Genomic DNA, 24,808 nt, shown 5'->3' with positions numbered 1-24,808 from the left:
CACACTCAGGAAATAGGACACATTCAGGCAAACGGCAAAAAAGGGCTGACACTTTAATGGCTACACACCGGCCTGTGAAATTGCATATTGCTTTAGCCGGACTATGAATAAAGCGGCCTTTGCATTTCATCACTGTCAGAGAAAAGCTAAGCTAAGAGAGGAGGTGGGGGTGGGGGGGTGAGCACTGAGTGTGTGCTGTGTGTGTGTGTGTGTGCATGAGTATGTGTGCGTGTATGTTTGTGAATGTTTGTGTTTCTGTGTGTACGTGTACTGTACATGGGGGTGTGTGTGTGTGTGTGCATGTGTATGTGTGTGTGTATGTTTGTGTATGTTTGTGTTTCTGTGTGTACGTGTACTGTACATGGGGGTGTGTGTGTGTGTGTGCATGTGTATGTGTGTGTATGTTTGTGTGCGCATGTGTGTTTGTGTATGTTTGTGTGTGTATGTGTTTGTGTGTGCATGTCGGTGTACTGCACATGGGTTTGTGTGCATGTGTATGTGTGTGTATGTTTATGCATTCATGTGCTTGTGTGTTTGTGTATGTTTGTGTTTGTGTATGAATGTGTACTGTGCATGTGTATGTGTGTGTGTGTGTGTGTGTGTGTGTGTGTTTGTGTGCATGTGTATGTGTGTGTGTGTATGTGTTTGTGTGTGTGTAGGTATGTATGTGTGTATGTGCATATGTATGTGTGTGTATGTTTGTGTATTCATGAGCTTGTGTGTGTGTGTTTGTGTATGTTTCTGTGTATGTGTACTGTACATGGGGTTGTGTGTGTGTTTGTTGTATGTGAACAGCAATGGAACAAAAGCTACGGCTACAATACGGGTCAATCCTGCAGCCTCATTCGTGAGTCATGAAGCGTCCTGGAGACTGACTCCGCCCCCTCACGGGCACATCTATGATTGAGCCGACTACCCACAATCCATCTGGAGCTCCTGCCGGGCAGCACGTCCAGGGCCACTGTCAAGACCGATGATTCAGCCAGGCACTAAACTCAAACCATCTGGCACCAGGCGGGCACTCTCCACCCAGGTCATTGCATTAGCATTAGCGGAGCTGCATTCGAACAGCACAGCCCCCGAGTGTTCCAACTGCTAAACAGCATCTGCTCCAGTGTCACACGGAACGGGACCGCAAACTGGGGAGTCACATTCACAGTGCTGTCCAGCCTGTAGCTCCGCCCCTCTGGTCACCCCATTGGTCAGAGGTGCCAGTGAGCCCAGTCATGTTATGAGGTCACTGTCTGTGCAGGGTCACACACCCAGCAGAGGCAGACGGTACACATGCATGTATGCACACACACACACACACACACACACACACAACAGCACACACACAAATGCAGACACACAACCGTCTGTAGGACAACAGATGAAAAAACCTTCATTACACTTTTTGATTGAAAAACATTCCTCCTACGGCAATCAATAGTGTGGGAGAGCTATTGGCCTTATCTGCTCTGGACTTTAGAAGTCTTTAGAAGCCAGATTTCTTGCTGCGGACAATAGCCTCCTCTCAGACTCCCACCAAATGGGATTTTTCGAGGGCAATTTGGCAAAGTAGAAAGCGCGGCACAGATTCAATCCATCAGACCAATTCCGGGACTTGGACGCCTCGTACAGCTCATTAGCCACCAAACGCCCGGGAACGAGATGGGCCAGGTGCTAAACGACCGAAAAACAAAACAAAGTAGCTAGTGGGGGAAAAAAACTGCAGAGCGGATCACAGGGAGAGTGGAGCGTACTTCAGATCTCCGCAGTCCTAGACACCGACCTCCTCCAATCCAATGCAATGACTTTGTGGCTTTTGCTGGCCCCACTGGAGCACCACTTTCAGAGTTTCGGGCAGAACCTCATCCGGCACATACCAATAACCCACTGCCTCCAGGTTTGAAACAACGGCCCGGCGAACACAAAATGTCCTCACTACGTATTGGAAAGGTAAACTGAAATCCCTGCTGTTGGCATTCCTTGGAACCGGATGGAAGCATTCCCAGGATAAACAATAACAAACAAACGGAAAAGCACTCAGTGCCAGGGAGCCTGTGTGTGGGAATACTGTATGTTAACGATATTGCCCGTATCAGCGTGGTTCTGCTTGACACTACACAATTCCACTACTCCCCCAACCACCGCCGCCACCAACCCTCCGCCTGCCCCAGGGGAGTCTGGGAAACCTGCCATTGGGGCTCAGTGCTTTGTCTCTCCTGCTGTTGAGGCTGGCGTTGCCAGTGCCGTGCAGGGTACGGCGGAAACAGAGAGGGATGCGGGCCCCGGTCTCCCCACAACGCTGTGGACCGCAGGCTGCATCGTGTTCCCGCCAGAGACTGCAGGCTTTCAGGCATGTGAGAAAACATGCTTGAGACAGCGACGCACAAAGGCAAACAAAGAGAAATTTCAGCTCTATGGGTGATGTTATGCTTTAGGGCTCTCTGTCAAGCTCTACAGCAATGGGACGATTGGGAGCTGTTGTCTGGAATCCCCCACATTGTCCCAGAGCAGGAGATCTGACCCCAAATTGCCCCTGACTCTCTTCTAGAATCTCTTCTAGAAGCTGGCCATAGAGCCCAGTCCCCAAAACAGCGTCTTTATATAAGGTTGTGAGGTACTGCTGTTACTGCTCAGTGGGCAATGACTAAGTGCTAAGACCGGGAGTTTTACAGTGAAGCATTACTTATGATTATCAGTCCTATGAGTTTCAGTGCGGTGGCTCTATGCTACAAGTGTTAAGGTTCAGTGTTAAAGCTAAGTGTTATCTCTCAATGTTACAGCCAGGTGGTATACAAGAAAGCATTGATGCTTTTATCCGAAGCGACTGACAGTTGATTAGACTAAGCAGGGGACAATCCCCCTGGAGCAATGTGGGGTTCAGGGCCCTGCTCAAGGATTTTATCGTGGCTACACCGGGGCTTGAACTGCCAAAATTCCGGGTCTTAGTCATACACCTTGTACCACTTTGGCCTGAGTGTCAAAAGACTAAAAGTTGCGTAACTGGCTGTTGATTTAAATCCTCCATGTTTGCCTTCCTCTGTCTCTATGTGCTTGGATACAGCTGAGCGGACGTTCTGAGGACGGTTTTCAGATCCGATTCTTCTTCTTCTTCTTCTTCTTCGAGAGAGAGGGATACGGAGCGCGATCCAAAGCCCACAGCCCACAGAACGCGGCTGTTCTGCTGCCGTGTGGATTTTTCCTCCAACAGGAAGGACACGGCGCAGAAGACTGTGACAGGCCCGGGTGTGCCACCGCACACAGAAACTCCTCTCTGATTCACATCGAGAGAGAGAGGGATACCGAATGCGATCCAAAGCCCACGGCCCACAGAAGCAGATCCCGTCTCTGTGACAGGCCCTGGTGTGGCGCCACACACAGACACTCCTCTCTGATTCATATTGAGAGAGTGAGAGAGAGAGAGAGGGGAGGAGGGTTGTCACGGCAGGCGCTCCTCTGAAGAGGATATCTGAAATGATTCGGGGTGACACTGCTGTTCCTTCCCCCCTCGCTCTCTCCTTTGATAGCCTCTTAATGCTGCAGACCAGAGGCCCCGGGCTTAAACACTTCAACCCCACAGTCCTGGAGGTTCTGAGACTGGGAGTCCAACACATTTTTAGTAGGACAACAAAATGTACGGTATAAGATCAGTGAAGGGTCAGCAGTCCAATGCATGACAGGAAGACAGTTTTTTTTTTTAAGACAGCAATGTACAGTGAAAGATCAGAAGCTCAATGAATAGAGATAGACTGTAGACAGACAGACAGACAGACAGACAGACAGACAGACGGACAGACAGAAAGAGAGATAGCTAGATAGATACCCTAGATAGACAGATTTATAGACAGGCAGATAGATCGATAGTTAGATAGATAGATAGATAGATAGATAGATAGATAGACAGACAGACAGATAGAGAGGCTGTAGGATACTGTAGACACTATTGATACTATAGATAGACAGACAGACAGATAGAGAGGCTGTAGGATACTGTAGATACAATAGATACTATAGATAGACAGATAGAGACACTGCAGGATACTGTAGACACTATAGATACTATAGATAGATAAATAGACAGACAGCTAGAGAGACTGTAGGATACTGTGGATACAATAGATACTATAAATACTATAGATAGACAGACAGATAGAGAGGCTGTCCCAGTCACCCTCCCATGATATAAAGCAGGCACAGCAGTATGGCCGGCGCCACCGTACAAGCCTGAGCTGATTAATGGAGCCGGTCCTCCCGGCCTGCTCCATCTATCCCACAATCCTCCATCACTGTCAGCCACGCCCTCCCAGCCCCGTCACGGTGACCGGGAGAGAGGGAGCCCAGGTGGCAGAGCTGAGATCAGCTCACCGCTATCGCCCTGTGCTACCTCCGATATTGGACACATCCATCTTTTAGCAGTCAGTGGCTACCCTGGTTACCCCGGAACTTTCCCTGGTCTTTCCAAAGTGTTCCCAAACTTTAAATGGGTTTTTTTTATTTTTGGCAGAGGGGCGGAGTATCCTTTAGAACAGTACTCTTTTACTGAACTTAAGCCAAGCGGAGTATTAAGTCAGGTCTTTCATTCTGCCTATAATTGCAAATTATTATAAAGCGGTGTTAATGAAAAACGAAAGCAGATTATGGTGTGAATTAATAATAATATCACCACCGGTTCATTAAAATACTTATGTTTGCACAATGCTTAATTATATTTTCAAACAGAAAGAGGTACACAGCGGAGGGTAATTCTTCGACACACTTTTTTTGTGAGACAGAATCCTTTTTTCCACAGAGAGAGCACGCTTCAAATGAAACCGCTGTTGTGGAAATGGGATATAATTTAATGATACCCCCAAATAATTCTACCTTTGTTCTCCACTTCCTTCATTTATCTCCAGTAATTAATCTTGTAAGGGGAACAAGGACCTAATCTTGCTGTGCCTGCTTAATTCTGGGTAGCTCTTTCAGCTGTCAGAATAAAGAGGAGAGAGTGAGAGAGGGGGCAGATAGAATGAGAAAAGGAGAAAAAAGGGGAGGAGAGGAGAAGGACAGAGAGAGAGAGGGAGAGATAGAGAGAGAGAAAGGGAGGGAGAAACTAAAGGAGACTTTCACATTTTGAGGGCAGAATATCAGAGCTAAAAAGCTACTGTCTGAATGTTGAACATGGACTTGTCCTCACTGAAGAACGGGGAGACAGAGCCAAGATGATTGTTTGGGTAAAAACACGCCTCTGGAGCCAATGTTTCCGGGAGAGGACGGGCAATTTAAGCAAATACATAAAGATTGTATCATTAGTTTAAGTAGGATTAAAAGTGGAAGATGTGTTTTGAATTATGGCTGACCTAGATTCTGCCTGACAATGAAAGACGGGAGAGAGTCTCCAGAGATAGCACTGGGGATCTGCGATAATTCATAATCTATGTTTATTCCTGGAGACTATTCCTGTTTATAATGAACAACACAATCTCTGCATAATCAGGAAGTGGAGGATAAGCTTCAGCCATGTAATTCAGGCTATTAAAGATAGGCTTATGTACTGAGATATAAGATAGCATTAATGGTGCTTTAATTATGTTCAGGTTCGTTGCCAGTTGTCATTTGGGGGCTAAATTCATGGTTCTGTTCGTCAATTCCTGATTGGACTCAGTCACAAAGGGCTCTCTCTTGATTGGCTGCAGTAGGTGTGATGGTGTAACTCAGCATTTGGTTGTCCTGTGGTATGTCTTTGACCTTACAACCGCTCTTCAGGGCATCTGCTGCCTGTTCCTGGCCTTGCGATTGGCCTCCTGGTGCGTCATTGAGACGTTGTGATTGGACTCTAGAAGTTTAACTGCTTTAGTTGATATAGGTACTATAAGAAGAAGGGGAAAATTGGATTCTTTAATATGGATTTTCTCGCTGTGGTTCTGTAGCTGAAGGTAAAGTCATTAAAGCTGAGTTATTTAGGTGGGCCTTTCATGCAGTGTTCCCCGGCTTCGCCTTCAGCTAAACTATTTTCCAGTTTCTAGAACTTTCCCCAAAAGTAATTTGTTTGCCCATTGTGATTGAACAGCATTTTAAAGTTTCACAACCTCGAACATTCATTCTAGCCCTTTAAAACACGGCAAGATATATCTTCATATAATATATCTACAACGCTCAAATATGACTGTGCGCTGCACCAAACATAAATTCCTGATGTTCTGCCGTATCGCTTGCAGTGTGTTCTGAGCTGCATACGCAACAAACGGCCCCGTGTACCAGCCGTGCAGTTTCTGGCAAAGGCAGAGGAGTCTGAGGAAGGCATTCAGCAGCCCTATGCTCTGAGGAACAGGGCTAATTACTGCAGCAGGTGGGTCCAGATCCATACACACACACACACACACACACACTCATACACACACGTACACACACCCTCAAACTCACACACACACATACACACACACACCCACCCACCCTCAAACCCACACACATACACACACACACATTACTCGATACACACACACACACACACTCATACACACACGCACACACACCCTCAAACTCACACACACATACATACACACACACACCCACCCACCCTCAAACCCACACACATACACACACACACATTACTCCGTACACACACACACACACACATTACTCCGTACACACACACACACACACTCATACACACACGCACACACACCCTCAAACTCACACACACACATACACACACACACACACACACACATACACCCACCCACCCTCAAACCCACACACAAACACACACACACATTACTCCATACACACACACACACACACACATACACACATACATACACAAACACACACACGCACACACACATACACACATACACACACACGCATATTATACACATACAAACATAAGTGGCCTGTTGCCAACAACTTGAAAGATGGAAGAGGTGGCAAGTCACTTAAAATGTTGGAGGATATAACTCCTTTTTTTTCTTTTGCGTAACCTTATGACTGAAGAGCCCTTCTCTATGTACGGTAGTTGATTTCAGTAGGCTACAGCTACAGGCAGGTTTTCTGTGACTTCAGTGTGAGCAGAAATTATGTTGTGACGATATCACAGGCCTTCTATCAATCATATGCAACGCTGAGACCTGTAGCTTTCCATATCTCTTTCTCATGAGCAGATGCTGTACAGCATGTCAGAACATTATTTTCTCCAGATAGATAAAAGGTAATGCCCAGGGAGCTATTTCACAAAGCAGGATCACAGAGTTAACTGTTCTGAGTAAAACCCAGAACAGCTCTTTTTACTTCAGTCCATGTTCCAGTTTCATGCGGGTTCTGGGTGTTACTAAGTGCAGTTACCCAGCTATTTCAGTCATCCTGAGGCATGTTCCACAACGCAGGATTACAGAGTTAGCCAGATAACTGTGCTTAGAAAAACCCGGAACAGCTCTTTTTACTTCAGTCCATCTTCCAGTTTTAGGATGGTTCGGGGTGTCACTCATCCAGATAATTATGTTACTTATGAGTTTGCTGAGTAATCCTGCTTTGTGAAACAACCGGATCAGCATGGAGAGACCATTCTGTGATCGTTTGGAAGCCCTGGCTGTCAGTTCCTGCCCTTAATCTGAGATAATACAGCTGCATCTGTGATAGCTTAATTTCCCTTTCAGGAAACAATCATTTGGATTTGCTCTTATTCTTAGTTGTATCCATTGTCTTCGCTCAATGTTTTGGTGGGCTTTCATCAATAAAAAAAAAACTGTAAATATAACATCTTGCTGCTAGGACTTTCAAAATGAGATCTCTCTGTGCACAAAACAGCTGTGTAAACAGATAGCTTCTAATGCTATCAATGTTGACATCTCTCTGTTGATAAAGTATAATTGTTTTTATTCACCAAGCCGTGAATGCTGTAACTTACAGCCCAATGCACTCTGGGAGAATCCCTTTGTCAATAGCACAGAAGTATGATTTATTCATTTATCTCCATTTTAGGGGTGCTGCACAAAAGCAGAAATCAATTCAGGATAGTGTAATACGCTATAGGTGAAAAGACACACCGACTAGAAAGAACCTTTGAAAGCAATGAGATCCAGCCTTTTATGAATAATCGCCTCATTCCAAGCTCTGTATGGAGAAGCCGTTGTAGAATCAATCAGCATTTGTCCGACTGTAACAGTTATCAGTAAGACAAACTCGCCAAATCGAGTTTGTGGAAAAAAAGACATAATGTTTGTGTTTACTGTGAAATAAATGTGAAATAAAAATGTTGATTCTACACAGGCCCCGCTGTACAGTGAGTGAGTGAACAACTAAATACATAAAAGCATACGGCTGTTTTTCAGACCAAATATCAGAATGGGGAAGAAATATGATCGTGGACTGATTGTTATCATTAGTTATTTTGACCGTGGACTGATTGTTGGTGCCAGACAGGGTGGTTTGAATATCTCAGAAACTGCTTTTCACACACAACAGTCTCTAGAATTTGCAGAGAATGGTGCGAAAAACAAAAAACATCCAGTGAGCAGCAGTTCTGTGGGCAGAAAAGCCTTGTTAATGAGAGGTCAAAAGGTGACAGTAATGCAAATAACCACACATTACAACAGTGGCATGGAGAAGAGCATCTGTGAACACACAATGTGACAAACTTCTAAGTGGATAGGCTACAGCAGCAGAAGACTTAATAAGCCTAAAAAATAAGTCTAATACATACCTAATAAAGTGCTCACTAAGTGTATGTATATCATTCAGACACAAGATTAAATGCATTGTGCTTATCAAGCACTTCAGTGTGTTTTTAGTTAAGCACTTCAGACACCATATGCTCCAGTCAGTGCACACATGAGCTGAGTACCAGTATATGCTAATTCCATTTCAAAATCTCTGAGCCGAATGGCCATTTAACAGGGACACGTCTGTTATCACGAAACCATCTAAATAGATTGTGATCACTGGATATACTTTGTGTGTGGTTAACAGTTAAACAGCAGGGTCTGGCTCAAAGAAATCACTTTAATCTAAATGTGGGTCCCATCCCCATTCTGTATCTTATCTCCGGCTCGATATTAAACGTGATATGGGGCGTCCGTTCTTCATTTCCTCCATTTCATACACAGGTGGCAAGAGGTAAATACAATAATGCTTCTGCAACGCAAGGACTTATTCTGCCAGCGAATACTTGGAAATCAAGACAATTCATACTTCCATTTAACACTGATTTTGGGCCTTTTAGCACACTCTTATCCACAGCAATCGAAACTTTGACGAGGTAAGATTTCACAGAGCTGGATATTTTACTGAAGAGATTCGGGTTAAGTGCCAGGCTCAAGGGAACGACAGCAGCGCCCGACATGGGCATTGAAGCTGCAACGACAGGGTTATGAGGCGAGATCCCTGCCCATTATTCTCCTCCGCTGCCCTATAAACCGCGCGTGTGGAATCAGGAGTCTCTCCCGCCACGAGTGTAACCTCCCCGTCGCGCACGTATACCGGATCAATTCCCCGAGTCTTTAACTTTACTGTTTCCGCACGACGGTACAGCTCCACGGCAGCCGTGAACGGAGCGACGGCCCACGTCGAGAGGACGCGCTCAATTACAGGTTACATCCCGCGTATCACATTCACAGAAATGCAAAACAACAACTTCAGAAATTCAGAAAGCACTATTAAAAAAAAAAAAAAAACCTCCAAAGATTCATTATGAGTCATTAATCTCCCACTGCACGTTGTGTTTGTTTGTAGTTCAGACACACACCTCCAGCATGCATGCAAAACACCTCAGTCTCAGGCAATCAGCAGCCTGTTTTGTAACTGACAAACTAAATATTGCACTGAGACGGCACTCATTGTGAGCAGACTTAATTGTCACTTGGGACACAAGTCAAATAAGCAATAAAGTGTTTGCCGCACTCAGCGTTTTCTTCTGCGCCCAGAGCCTAATTAAATTAGCATGATCTGCGGTGTCACATCACATTGTCTGGATGGATGAGGCCGACATGAAAGGGTCTATAGTCATTTAGGCAGCCAATATTAATCAGGTTTAGTAGGCCACGACAACCAATAAAAACCAGTGAATGCGACTATCTTGCTTTTTACTTAACAAATCATAAAATCTAATATTGCATGGATTCACATTCTGTCGTAAAACATACTCCCTGCAGCGAGACAGCCAAAGAGATAGGGGGCAGTGTGGAGATGACAACTCTCATAGATGAAACGGAATGTGTAACCCCACATTAGACGGGATCTTCCACTGGAAGATTATCTTCCCCTACAGGGAATAGCAGTGGTGCCCAACAGGATTTTGTAATGTATATTTCAAGATGCAATCCATAAATACATAATGTATGTAACCTACACACACCCACACACACACAGTTAAACAGTGCACACATAGCACAGCAGGTTGAAGGCATTCCCAGCTGAACAAAGAAAACAAACTGTGATAAATCAGACATTTCAGCTGGCACCGTCAGGCGGTCTGATTAAGACAGACAGACAGATGGACACGCTGGTTTGACAGGTTTTGCATTCCAGCCTGCAAAGCGCCCTCCAGTTGCGCTCTGTAGCAGGTGTATAAATAGGCTTGTGGCACTGCAGCCTAGAAAGGTGATATGCTTGCAGCCAAGGTAGGAATGCTAATTGGATGTAATCATTCACTTTGTAAATAATGCTCCTTTCTTCCCTGCATGTGGACAAAGCTGCCATCTCCATTATCTTCAGTGAATGCAGAAAGCCCTGCTCAAAATGGGAAAGCCAGACAACTGTCTAAAATGATACATCAGTGCAAAACTCTCACGACGCTGTAAGGCTTTAATGGCTTTAAAATCAGGGTTATAAAAGCAAGATCTGCCATGCCGGGATCAGAGCAGTAGAACCCCATGTATACGTGTGTGTGTGTGTGTGTGTGTGTTTGCACATGCGTGTGTGTATGTTTAAGTGTGTGTTTGCATGTGCGTGTGTACTTTGGTGTGTGTGGCTACATGTGGTGTGTGAGCACATGTATGTGTGTGTGTGTGTGTGTGTGTGTGTGTGTGTGTACTTGGTTGCAGATGGTGTGTGTGTGTGTGCGTGTTTGCATGTGCATCCATGTGTGTGTGTATGTATGTGCAAATGTGAGTGCGCGCGCGTGTGTGCGTGTGTATTTATACGCCTGTGTACCTTGGTGTATGGTTGCAGATGATGGGCTTTTTCTCTTTGTTTGTGTGATTTGTGCGATGTACGGTAATGTGTGCAACTTGATCTACGTGTATGTGTGAAGGAGCGTGATCTGCGTGTATGTGTGTAGGAGTGTGTACGTGTTATCCCACACGTAAACACGGCTGTTTGCGGAAGTGGGTGTGCATACGTGTGTCTGTGTGCTCAATTGAATTAGAACACAGAGGAGACTCAGCGTCACCCCGCAAGGGTCGGGCAGCCTGGGCCAATACTACGCATCAATCCAACTCTACCTCCCTGACACTGCGCTAAGCTCAGGGGGTAAACTTCTAATAAGTGTTTCACTGTTTCCACGGTGATGCAGGGCTCTATGTAAACAGCAGATTGGAGTCTGAAAGTACGGCATGTGTTTGTGGAGTTATGCAACCCTCTGGGAAGTCCGGACATATGGGGAGGGGGCGGAGGGAGGGGATGTTTGCCATTCTCTAGATAAACAATTACAGTTCCTACGGCGAAGAGTCTGATATGGGTCCTGGAAAACAATGCTTACAGCTATTGAAATAGTGAATGGACTACATTTGTGTGACACTCTAATCCAAAGCGTTTTACAATGAATGCCTCTCATTCACCCATTCGCGTACACGCCAACAGTGACAGGCACCGACCAGCTCACTGCGAGCAATGACTCCTGCCTTTTCTGATCTCAGATCCTCTCTGCTGTATGGTGTCACAAACCATTTGTCTGCAAATGGTGCTTGCGCAAAATAAAGATTCAATCATTTACTGACTGATTTACTGATTGGCTGACTGACTGATAGTACCTCACTGTAAGTAATATGTTTTTCATATCAACACATAAATCTGTGGTTTTCTCTGTGGGTAAAGCATCACTGGTATAGCGCATATCTTGATGGTAAAGAATATTCTGGGATACAATAGTTTGTCTCTCTGGATGAAGCATATCTCTGAGCTCCATAGAGCACGGAATAACTGGTATGCTGTGTTGTTGTATCTGTGTGCCATTAAAGAACTGCTGAGGTCCTGAGGTCCTGGCTTTTCAAGTAAATGTGTGTGTATGTGTGTGTATGCGGTGTGGTGTCTATGCGCCTGCTTGTGTGTGTGTGTGTGTGTGTGCTGTGGTGCATACGTGTGTGTGTGTGGGGGGGGGGGGTGTATGTGACTGTATATACTACATATGTGTGTGTATGTGTGTGTGTGTGAGTGTGTAAAGGTAAATGTATGTGGTGTGTGTGTGCTTGCATGTATATGTGCACGTGTGGGTGTGTGTGTGGCGCGTACGTGCATGCGTGCTTGCCCGTGTGTGACATCACAGGAGACTCTCAGATACACATCTGGGTTGCGTGTCTGTTGCGCATATCTCTGAACATTTTGCCTTCATTTTGAAAGCGGCACTCAGACACGGAGACAAACTGTGAGCTAAACGCAGCACGCCTTATCCAGCACAGAGCAGAAGTAGAAAGGTGCCAGGATCCCAGAGTAAGACATCAAGAAACAAACCCCTCTCTCCGAATGTTTACTGTTCTCCAAAACATGAAATATGACTACGGAAACAGACAAGGAAGGGTAAAGATGCTCCAGAGAGAAAGTTAAAGGGAGATACTCAAACTTCAGCCTTTAGCTGTATGCGATATGTATCCCACTGGAGCTAACAGGTCTCAGACTGACCTCTGATCAGTTTCCCCTGGATAAATGCAGCAGTTGGTCAACTCAAAATGGAAGATAATAATGGAGAATAATGATCTCGGTGTAGATAAAGACCCGGACACCCCTGCACAAGACAGCCTGGGGCAGCCTGTAGCCAAGAGGCTAAGGTATATGACTGGGAGCCGGAAGGTTGGTGGTTCCAGTGCGGGTCTTATCAACACCGGGACTGGAACCACCAACCTTCCGGCTCCCAGTCATGTACCTGCGAGGCCCTTAACGCCAAATTACTCCAGGGGGGATTGTCCCCAACAAATTTGAATGAACTGTAATTCGCTTGGGATAAACGGGTCAGCTCAATGACTATAATGTAAGACAGGAAGGTTTAATTACACATTCGACTGCGGGAACACGGCCATGTTACTGTACAGAAACATCGACAGGCACAAGGTGTAGCTGTCTTTACGCAGTTAGCAAGGCAAGCCTCATTAACATTAGTTCACCCTGGGGGGTGGTCCGTTTCGAGACACAGTTACAGGGCATCTCAGCTAGATTTTGGGCGGCATGGCTCAGGCAGTAAGAGCAGTCGTCTGGCAGTCGGAGGGTTGCCGGTTCCATCCCCCACCCGGGCTGTGTCGAAGTGTCCCAGAGCAAGACACCTAACCCCCAAATGCTCCTGACGAGCTGGTCGGTGCCTTGCATGGCAGCCAATCGCCGCCGGCGTGAGTGTGTGTATGAATGGGTGAATGAGAAGCATCAATTGTACAGCGCTTTGGATAAAGGCGCTATATAAAAGCCAACCATTTACCATTTACCATTTAGATATTACTGTATGGTGTCAGCCCTGCAGTCCCTCATACACAGAAATAAACATCATCGGCAAACTGAGTAAGCCGGACTGTCAATCGCTCTTCAGGGTGCGTGAGCCTGAAGGAATGTGGTGCGCAACTACCTTGTGCTTGGTGCCAATTCCTACAAAAGTAAAGGGTATAATTTGTGAAGGTTAATAAAGTCTCCGCACCATTTGATACATTACATTTAGGAACGAACACTGGATACGCAGTCTACATTTCATTAAGCAATACTAATGTATGCAACACTCGAAAATACTTCGATTCCGGGACATTTCGTGGCATTATTTGTTCCAGGACAGACAACAAAAATCCGGGACAGTCCCAGAGAAACCAGGACAGGTGGCAACCCTAGTTCTCACACCAAATGGAATGCTTCCTACATAAATAAAAATGACTTTCTCATACATACTGCAGGATAATGTTACTTTCTCTGCTTTCTTGCAAGTGGTAATTCAGAATATAGATGTGGTAGTTATCTTGGTTCTAAGCTGTGCAATTGTTGGCCAGGCAATTCAAGTTCAGACAGATGTTTCCAGGTTGTTTCATCCATGTTGCCCTCATGGATGACAAAGTAAACGAACAGCAACTGCCGGTAATTTAATTATCTCCATTCTGTGAAATCAGTCTTTTTTTTTTCTTGTATGAACTTTGAAATTGATTGCGCTAGTGATGCGCCAGAGATTTTGATTGACATTCCACAGACGGATAAATCCAGGTTTCATCTGCACACACAAAAAGGGCCCAGATTAATCCCTAACAAATGTTTCATGTGAATAAACAGCGATAATGTACAGCATGGACATTCTTCTTCTCGATAGTTTTTCCCCATTTTGAGAAATGGTGGAAACAGATATTGCCCCTGAGGTAATTTGGTTAAGTCAATTTAAAGACAATGGAATTCCTTGTTCGTGTTCGAAAGCGTTAGAAACCACGGGAACGCCACCTGCTGAGGTGTAAAATTGAATAACCGACTTCATGAAGCTGGGTAGAGTGGAGGAAGGGCAGAGGAACACCCCAAGAATGCGGAGAAAAGGACGAAAAAAAGGAAAGCTTTCTCCGACGCTCCTTCATAATGAATTCACTGCATCAATCTGTGCCTGGCTGCCAGGACCTGTTCATCTCAGCAGGCTTTCTTCTTCATCAATTAGAACTGGCTTGTCACTCCTGCTCTAAAAGCGTGTCACAGAAAAGCTCACAGTATTGTCACACATTGTCAGATACCGGCTTTTAATCCCCGATCCCGCAGACTCTGTTTGTTAGTGAAAATGAACCTTTCATACGAGTGTTATCATCCCGGTATTGACTTTGTCGCAGCACGATATTCACTAAATCATCGAAATTCACACATAGCTGTGTTACAGAACACAAATGTGCCCATCTGTGTGTCACCATGAACCCATCCCAAACGTACCCCACACCCATCCCACCATCACCATAAACCCATCCCAAAATTACCCCACACCCATCCCAACATCACCATAAACCCATCCCAAAATTACCCCACACCCATCCCAACATCACCATAAACCCATCCCAAAATTACCCCACACCCATCCCAACATTACCATAAATCCATCCCAAAATTACCCCACACCCATCCCAACATCAGCAACACCATCCCAAAAGTGCCCCACACCCATCCCAACATCACCATAAATCCATCCCAAATGTACCCCACACCCATCCCAACATCACCATAAACCCATCCCAAAAGTACCCCACACCCGTCTCAACATCACCATAAATCCATCCCAAATGTACCCCACACTCATCCCAAAATTACCCCACACCCATCCCAACATCACCATAAACCCATCCAAAAATTACCCCACACCCATCCCAACATCACCATAAACCCATCCCAAAAGTACCCCACACCCATCCTAACATCACCATAAATCCACCCCAAAAGTACCCCACACCCATCCCAACATCACCATAAACCCATCCCAAAAGTACCCCACACCCATCCTAACATCACCATAAATCCACCCCAAATGCACCCCACACCCATCCCAAAATTACCCCACACCCATCCCAACATCAGCAACACCCATCCCAAAATTACCCCACACCCATCCCAACATCACCATAAACCCATCCCAAAAGTACCCCACACCCATCCTAACATCACCATAAATCCACCCCAAATGTACCCCACACCCATCCCAAAATTACCCCACACCCATCCCAACATCAGCAACACCCATCCCAAAAGTACCCTACACCCATCCCAACATCAGCATCACCCATCCTGAAAGTACCCCACACCCATCCCAACATCACCCCACACCCAACGGAGATGGCACTAGTCTGTCTGGTGATCAGTACTGTGGCCTTTGTACCATGAAGCAGACAGACTCATCAGGAGTCTGCTTCCGCTCAGGAGTGGCTTTAAGAGCATCAGACGGCGTCACGGACGCAGACGGCAATGCGGGTAATACGGTGTTGACATGGGCAGACATTACTGACAGCCTCGACACAACGTCTGAGCCTGAGAGTGAGAGAAGCAGCTGCACGCCTTTCCATGCGATGCCAAACATCGCAAACATCACATTCCCCAGCTGCTGTTTCCCAGAGAGCTCTCTCTCTCTCTCTCTCTCTCTCTCTCTCACACACACACACACACACGCGCAAAGAGGCAGTACACACACTTCTCCTTGAGAGGGAGCTAGCTTCTCACAGTCTCACACCCGGGGGGGGGGATGAAGGAAGGAGAAGGGGGGCATTTTATCACCCCTTTACTTTATTTTAGCATAAAAACTTTTTTAATATTTTCCATGCTTTATGATTTCACACATTTCATCATCAGTCTGTGTAAAGCTGTGAGGTTCCTAACCCACATCAAACTCATCGGGTGTTGAAAAGGAAAACAGAGAGGAAAGGGAGAGAAGAAGACAAAAGGGAGAGGTGAGAAGAAAAGGAGAGACACGACGAAAAGGAAGGCAGGATGGAAGGAATGAGGAAGAGAAGAGAAGACTCTGGTGATGGATGCTGTGTGTTTTGTGAATTATGAGACTTAGGGAAGACTTAGAATCCTAGAAAAGACTAAATGTTCTTCTGTGTTGCTCCAGTTTGGTTCCCTGCTGAAAAAAAAAATCTTAAACTAGGTTTTGAAACAGCCGGTAGCTGGTAATTTCAAGCTGGCCATAGCTGGATTTTACACCAAGGTTTGACTTGTTCTGTATATAAGACACATAGTTCTTCAATATAACTGTATTATTATTGCATGGTATTATACTAAAATTTTGCCTGCTCTCAGATTTCTCTGCCGATAGGATGGAGCTTACCGGTCTTTCACCGGTCAGCATGCAGAACCACAGGCCCAGATCCCTGCTGTCTTTGGAGATTAAGGCAAATCCAATGTCTGTATAACTCTGGATGTGACCGGGAGTTAAATAATGGATAAACCTTCAGCTTGCTCTCGCACTTAATTAATGACCCTGGCGTGATATTGAGGAGAGAGAGAGAGAGAGAGAGAGAGAGAGAGGGAGAGAGAGATGGACAGAGAAACGAGGGAGCATTGAGGAGATATAAAGTTTGAGAGGCAGTCAGGGCAATGGGAAGAGATAAAGGAAGGGGAAAGGAAGGAGAGTGTAGAGCGAGCTAACGAAGGAAGAGAACGTCTGTCCCAGAGGGAGCAGTTTGACCATAATACATCACCTTAACGAACGCTTTGTGCAAAACATCAGCACAGCATATGTATGCAGAACGTGCACTCACGCACTTATTCACACACACCCGCACACACATGTACAACACAGGCACATGCACAAACAGCTGCGCACACACACACGTACAACACAGGCACATGCACAGACAGGTGTGCACACACACACATGTACATGCAGACACAAGCCCAGGAACACACACACACACAAACACACACACAAACACACGCAGTGTGTACACAGGAACTTGTTTTGTTGTGTAAACTTGAGAGATTTCCGAGGCTCCCCTGCAGGCAATCAGCAAACTGTAAGGGCCCTACGCCAAAACTCTTAAAGTGCCCCACACCACAGCAGCTACATAAACAAGCCCTGCTCTGAGGAAGCCCTTCCTGACAGGGGGTTTATAACCTGCAAATCACTGGAATATAAAAAATAAAATAAAAACACAGTTTACTGAAGTAGACAGCACAGCGAGAAAGTATACTCCGAAGAAAAGGAAACACATTGTTGTATTAAGTAAATTTACATCATTCACATGAATTACGAGCCTTAATTAGAGGTATTATTGCAGCCGCGCCGTGTAACTGTAATTTTAATCAGTTTCTGAAGTTGGCCTCAGCTGCCCAAGGAGACATATTAGCATAAAGCTAAGACGGTTTGCATTCTCCCTCCCCCCCTGAAAGAGTTTACAGTGGTGGGGGGAGAAGGGTTGGGGGAGGGGGGCGTTCTCCACTTAAATGCCTCAACATCCCCTGCCCCCATCACAACCTGCTGCTCTTCCAATTAATCCTCTTCCTCATAACTGGCAGGTTTGCCTAATGATGACCAGGGAGATGGGACTTCTGAACTGTAATGAGCAGTACCCTCCCCTTCTTCCTTCAGCCCTATTATGCTGCTTCAAAAAGCACCGGCATGCACTCAACCTGTTAAGGCCCCATGGCCTAGTATAAATAATGTGTTATGAAGCTGATGCTCTTATCCAAAGTGACTTACATTTGATTAGACAAGGGGACATTCCCCCCCAGAGCAATGCCGGGTTATGGGCCTTGCTCAAGGGCCCAACATGTACTTTAGCCACTAGGCTACAGGCTGCCCCCGTGGTACTGAATCCAGGCCGTGTTACTGCTGACTCTGGGTAATGCGCACTTGGCTCTACAATCTCCCCAGAGTGGAAGGCTTTCAGTGAGCCTGGGATGAAAGTGTCATCGTACTCCACTGAGCCCTGCTGGTCACTCAGACGGCTGTAATTTTGCGGGTTCCACTTCACGTGAAGAGTCTTCCTCCCGCTCACGTCCGCGGCGGACCTGCGGCGAATACGTGACTGTTTTGGATCCAAGCACTTTCCTGCACTTTACTGGTCTTGCCTGGGGTATTAGATGAAATGCTAAAAAATAAAATTCCAGCCCTGCGTTCTGGTCTTCTTGGTCGGCTCAGTTGCACCAGGTGAGATCAATCAAGCACAGAAAAGGATTTGAATTGAATTGAATTGAAGGCTATTATGTGATTGACCCAGGTCAGGTCTGTGGGAGGGGCGGCATGGATAGTGCAGTGGGTGGCGCTGTGGCCTCACAGCAAGGAGGTCCTGGGTTTGAATCCCGGTCGGTCCACTATGTGGAGTTTGCATGTTCTCCCCTTGTTTGCGTGGGTTTCCTCCGGGTACTCCGGTTTCCTCCCACAATCCAAAGACATGCAGGTTAGGCTGACTGGAGAGTCCAAATTGCCCATAGGTATGAGTGTGTGAGTGAATGGTGTGTGTGCCCTGTGATGGACAGGCAACCTGTCCAGGGTGTATTCCTGCCTTTCGCCCAATATATGCTGGAATAGGCTCCAGCCCCCCTGTGACCCTGTTCAGGATAAGCGGGTTAAGATAATGGATGGATGGATGGATGGATGGATGGATGGATTGATGTCCCCAGGAGGCGGACTTGCCAAGCTCAGAGCGATAAGAAGCAGGCTGACATCACGGCAGACATCACACGCTGTGGCCTCCTGAATCACAATGGAGCCTAAGACGAGCTCCACAGTGTGAATAAGGATGAAAACAGCCAGAAAGAAGGAACAGACAACTGGCAAGAAGCTGTTCACTCCTCAACACATCCCTGTTCCCACCTCCCTTCATCATCTATTCTGAGGAGGAAGTTGCTGACATCCGCAAGTCTGTCAATAAGCCTGAAATTCCTTACACCCCCTCCCTCCTCAAGGCAGCCATCCCCATTCTCTCATGGGTATATTTCAATTCCATTCAATTATATTTGTATCGCGCTTTTTACAACACAAAAGAGACCGGGCCTGAGACCCACTCAGATCAAGCCTAGGGCGACAGTGGCAAGGAAAAACTCCCTGACTAACAGGTAGGAACCTTGAGCAGAACCAAGCTCAGTAAAATAACTTCAATCCCTGATCTTTGCATCTTTCCACTTGTAATTAGAAAATAAAGCAGTTCACATGAGGGGGGGGGGGGGGGGGAGCATATAGTACAACATTGAGAGTGATCCACGAACAGTGCCTGGCCCGGGTCAGGTAAAGGTATTTTTTGGTAAGTGTTTCTCACGCGCGGGAAGGAATCACTTCGCTCAGCCTCGGCCTCTTGAGGACTGCGTGTTTTTCTCTGTGAACTCATTCATCGCTGCGGCTGCCAGGCTGAACTCCCCAAGCCTGGGTCCCTGAGTGGGTGTGTGTACAGTATAGTGAGTCTCTGCTCCAGATGACTGAGAGCACTCCCGGTTGGTTTTAGGTTAGGCCGGTGGTCTTCATTCCTGGTCGCGGCGGCTGGGGTGTCTGCTGGCGTGTTGTTACTCGGCACTTAATGGATTCATTAAAGCAGTCGATTACACAGATAGCTATACTCACCTGGGTTCTCTGGTCTGAATTAGTTGCAGATATTCAGGCAAAAACAAAAACCGGCAGACCCTGCGGCCCGCCAGGACCTGGAATGAATATCACTCACGACTAGTTTTGGGGTTTACAATATGTTTTTTTAGCAGAGCTTTTATTACATATTTATTATTATTTAATATTTATTAAATGTAGATAAATCTTGCTCGGAAAGTGGAGGCCACACTTCACATTTGGATGATGGTGAATATGTTCAGACTGCTCTGGGAGTTTGAACTGCGTGTTCATTTTTATGACATAAAAGCCACTTTGTCCTTGGATTTCCATTTCACTCTCAGCCAAGCTCAACTTTACAGTCAATCTTATTTTCAGCCTGAGTGATGCGAGGTGATTACAGCTTTCCAATATTTAATTTCTGAGTGCGAACCTGTGGGTGGTTCCCGGAGATTGTTATAAAAATTGTCCTTTTTTTAATATCACAATTTTTAGCTTTCTACATAACTACATATTTCTTTATATATTTCTCCATCAACTTGTACTCTAATTTAAATTCAGTATTTTTTTATTTTGGGCTGGGATATAAATGGGAATCACATGATCTTTCCCCCTTTCTTTCTTTCTCTGTATGTCCCTCCCTCTCTCCATCTCTCCCCACACCTCTCCCTCTCTCCTCTCATCCTCCCCTCTCTCGATCACTGTTTGATATCCAGCAGTATCGATCTGTTGGTGCAGTGAAGAGGTCCAGATCGATGCAGTGAAATGGAGACTCCTCTCCCCGGTCGGAGGTAGCCGGGCTGCATTTTCAGACAGTTTATCTGTGATATGATTTTGTGGGTGGTTAGGAAGAGAGAGGGTGGCCGTCATTAAAGCTAATCCAGCCGTGACCTTCACACCCAGGGTCCCCTCATGTAAAGACATTGTTCTCTAATAAACATTACAGCTTTCCCCTAAAGAGATTATAATATTTATTTCAACTTTGAATGTCTACGCCTACTGCTATACAACCTATTGAATAAATGTCAGCTTATTAAGAAAATAGTATGTGACTTATCTAGTTAGACTACACGAGCAAGTCAATAGCTAATACAATTCCCATTTCAGTTATAGATAAATAATAGCTATTTGAACACGATATGATCATACTTCATGTACTTGTACAAATCCGTGTTGAACCCAGAATGAAACTCAAATCAATAAAGCTTTACATTTAAAAAAATTATGAACTTTCCCGTTTCTGAATTTGAAATCTATAACCCATTTCTATAATTAACAGTTATTTGGTGCAAGCAGTTATTTCATCGTTTCTAACAGCAGACCTGACTCCGAGGCCGTTATTTGCCGTTGTTGTTGCTGTACTTGATTGTGCATTGAAAGCCCGTCGATCACAGACTTAAAGACACAGAACGAAAACTAAAGCTTGGTTTGCACTAGCATGCCTGAGACCGATCGCAGACACGACTCTGAGGCTGGAAGAAGACTGAACAGAGCAGTGCTGTGGTCATTTAAAATAAGGAAATGAAAGGAGTTGTGAAATGGCAGGGTTCGGCATTATGGGCGGGCAGAAGCTGTGTTACTGTGACAGATAATGGCTTTGGCTTTCATCATTTTCTAACACTGTCTCCATTACCGAAACCGAGTGCTGTCTTCCCTGTTCCCTTGTAGTTCTCGTATTTCTCCATTTTGTATTTACCTCGCATTTTATACGGTCTGTCCAAACAAGGGCGTGTTGTTAACGGAAACGTTGACAAAGAAGGCTTTGCTTCTCCTGATCAGGAAATCTCTCCTACACAGTAGGAGTATTGGCTTTAGCGGTTAATGCTCTGACTTCCGTTGACACGATGTCGAGGTGACTTCAAGGCAAGGTGAAGGTGAATTCAATACCACAGTAAGTTAGTAATGACTTTAACGCCGGAGAAGCATTCACGAGTTGATGCTGTATTTTTTCAGGTAGAGTACGTTTTGGCTCCATATGGGAGGGGCATGTGACATGGCATCAGCAACTAATAATAGAACGCTGGTCCAAAACTGATCCACCTCTACCCACCCATGCCCTGCTGGTGTCCCCACCCTTCACCCCATCCATCAAGCATCACAGGAGGTCACAGCACAGCGCAAGCAAGCTCATTACATCACGGACGTGTCACAACCGACACAGCCACTGAGATTTCCAAAAAAGTAGCAGGGTGACCCGGGGCTATGGCTAGGAAGACAAAACGATTCTGGAGATACAGAAGACCTGGGGCAGGACATGGGGGTCAGACCTGGGTCAAATGACAAGATAGTTTTAGATTAAAATACCTTTCTGTGCTCGACGGAACTTGCCTGGTGCAACTGAATCAACCAAGGTGGGTTTTGCACTTTTTGAGAGTATTTTGAGGTGTCAATACACCAGACAAGCTCAGCAATACAAGTATTTGTATCCAAGACAAGTACATATTCAACCCAGGTCTGGTGGGAGTGCTGAATGTAGACATGGGGTATGTGCAAGGTTGTATGATTTCCACATTTGCTGTTGAAACATATTCTGTTTAGGATTACGGCAACTGAAAAACAAATCAGCTTGGATCACTGAAATGAATTTGCAATGATGTGGAGAGAGATTACTCTCTTTCAGCAGTTACACAGCATGTTCTCATAAGGACAATTACAACATGGCAGCTCCACTACTGAAAACAAAAGATATGGCTCAAAAGGTATGACAATATGGCAGTTGCAGCAGTCCAATTAAGGAAACATTAAAAGCAGACTGTGTTCATTCGGAAATAAAAACCAAGCAAGTCATTATGACAAGACCACCACCACGCACCTGTGCACGCACACGCATGTGAATACACACAAACGCACGCAAGTACGCACACACACACATAAAAGTTTTAAATACAAGCACATATAACTTCTCAAATTAAAACCTTGTAACAAATAGCATGTTGTTTTTGCTACAGAATTCAGTTTCTATTTTAATTTAGTCTTCATAATTGGGTTCCTTCAGCTTATTAATATAGTCCAGGTTTGGCTCAGTCCCCTTTTGCTCTGTAGTTGAACTCATTTCTCATAAAAAAAAGCTAAATTTTATGTTGCATTCCGCATCATGAATAGGTTATGACTGCTTAAAAGCCCTGGAATCTGAATACTGGAAATTATTTTTCCTGGCATGCAAAGCTATTTCTGGCATAATGCGGCTCAATGAGGTAAATGATCCTTCATTAGACATTAGAAGTGGCTAATTAACAACGGCTCACTTGTTGCAATTCAACGATTTCAGTTGTGGTTGGAAGAAAAAACAGCGTACACACAGTACTGGTCCCCCAGGACCAAGACTGAGAACCTTGGGCTTCATGCATGCAAGGGCAGAAATGTACACTCAACCTATGCACAACCCTGCTGTAAAATCCTTGAGCTGGACAAGCAGGTCATAAGCTGGTCTAGTTGGTTATGAGCTGGTCAACCAGCATGTCCAAGCTGGTCATAAAGCTTGTCAAGCTGGGTATATCAACCAGCTAGTCTTGGTAGCTTGTCTCTGTTTCAAAACCTAGCTTGAGCTGGTCAAACCATGTCAAGCTGGGAGCTGGTCTGATCTGGTCAACCTGTTCTTTCAGCAGGGAACTGTTGGAGGTGATGTTATTTTGTGAGGAGCAAGAGCAAGTATCGAGATTTCTCATTGTAACCAAGTAACAAAGTCCCTCGTGGGTCCCAGAACACAGCAGTGATTGGCCATCAAACTCAAACCACAGAACAAGGTTTTCATCAAGAGTTACATGTGCAGTACTCAGCCGTTATCAATCAATAAAAAGATTACAAATAAAAAATCAGATTAAGTAAATAATAGAATTCATCAAATAACTGAGAACAGGACTTGGCATGAAACCTTGAAATGGAACAGCTATTACTGTGGACATTTATGATAGATTAAACCCCGCAGACAAGAAAGATGTTTGTCTTTTTTCTCCAAAGAAAGAGAGCAAAAGGTCCACTGCTGTGCACCTTCAATAATTCCTGCTTCCATTAAGAGGTAAGCCAAATTCTTGGTTTAAATATCCTTTTTGTGCATTAGAGGCTGTTCAGTCATTATCTGGCCATTTATTCTACATTAATATTTCATCAGTTTATCAGTAGAGTCATGCAATGGCAAGGCTTTAAGCATATTTTTACAGGCTAAGCAGATTTCTACAGCATGTGCCCACCCACCTCCCCGTAGGTGTAATTGCAGTGCGGACTGGCGGGGGTTGGGGGGGGGGATTTTAAGCAAAGACACCGTTGTTTTGTAGGATGCGAGGCCCAAATGCAGTGTGCATCTTGTGTATAGGATGGGGTTACTGAGGACAGAGAAAATCTGCCGCCGTGGTGATCTTAGCTTCATTAACGACTGACAATCTGACATTCCCCCAGCTTTTCACCGCCAAACTCACCGAGCAGCGACCCAAAACACTCCCTCCCCAGTCACGGATACGCGGCACAGCTGCTTTCATACATTTTTAAAAAGCAAGTTTGAATCAGAATGAATCGGGAATATTTTTCAAATTCATTCCAGAGCGCCGTGTTCGACGCAGGCCCGGTCTCAATGCCGCTGTGATTGCACGATGAAAACAGATTACCGAAAAAGAAAAAGCTCACATCATGACAAAGTTGTTGACAAAATCCAAATTTCAGCGTTCAGCTGTGTGCTGATGCGATTTTCAG

The 24,808-nt window shown here is 45.3% G+C and overlaps 1 protein-coding gene across 1 annotated transcript in view; it reads right to left on the bottom strand.

The window, feature by feature from the left end:
• spock1 (SPARC (osteonectin), cwcv and kazal like domains proteoglycan 1) overlaps positions 1–24,808 on the bottom strand; it is a 218,133-nt gene that overhangs the window by 112,797 nt on the left and 80,528 nt on the right. The window lies entirely within an intron of this gene.

The sequence above is a fragment of the Conger conger genome, chromosome 3 (genome assembly GCF_963514075.1).
Source record: "Conger conger chromosome 3, fConCon1.1, whole genome shotgun sequence".
Lineage (NCBI taxonomy): Eukaryota > Metazoa > Chordata > Actinopteri > Anguilliformes > Congridae > Conger > Conger conger.
The sequence above is the reverse complement of the archived record's forward strand: the minus strand, read 5'-3'. Positions and strand labels throughout refer to the sequence as shown.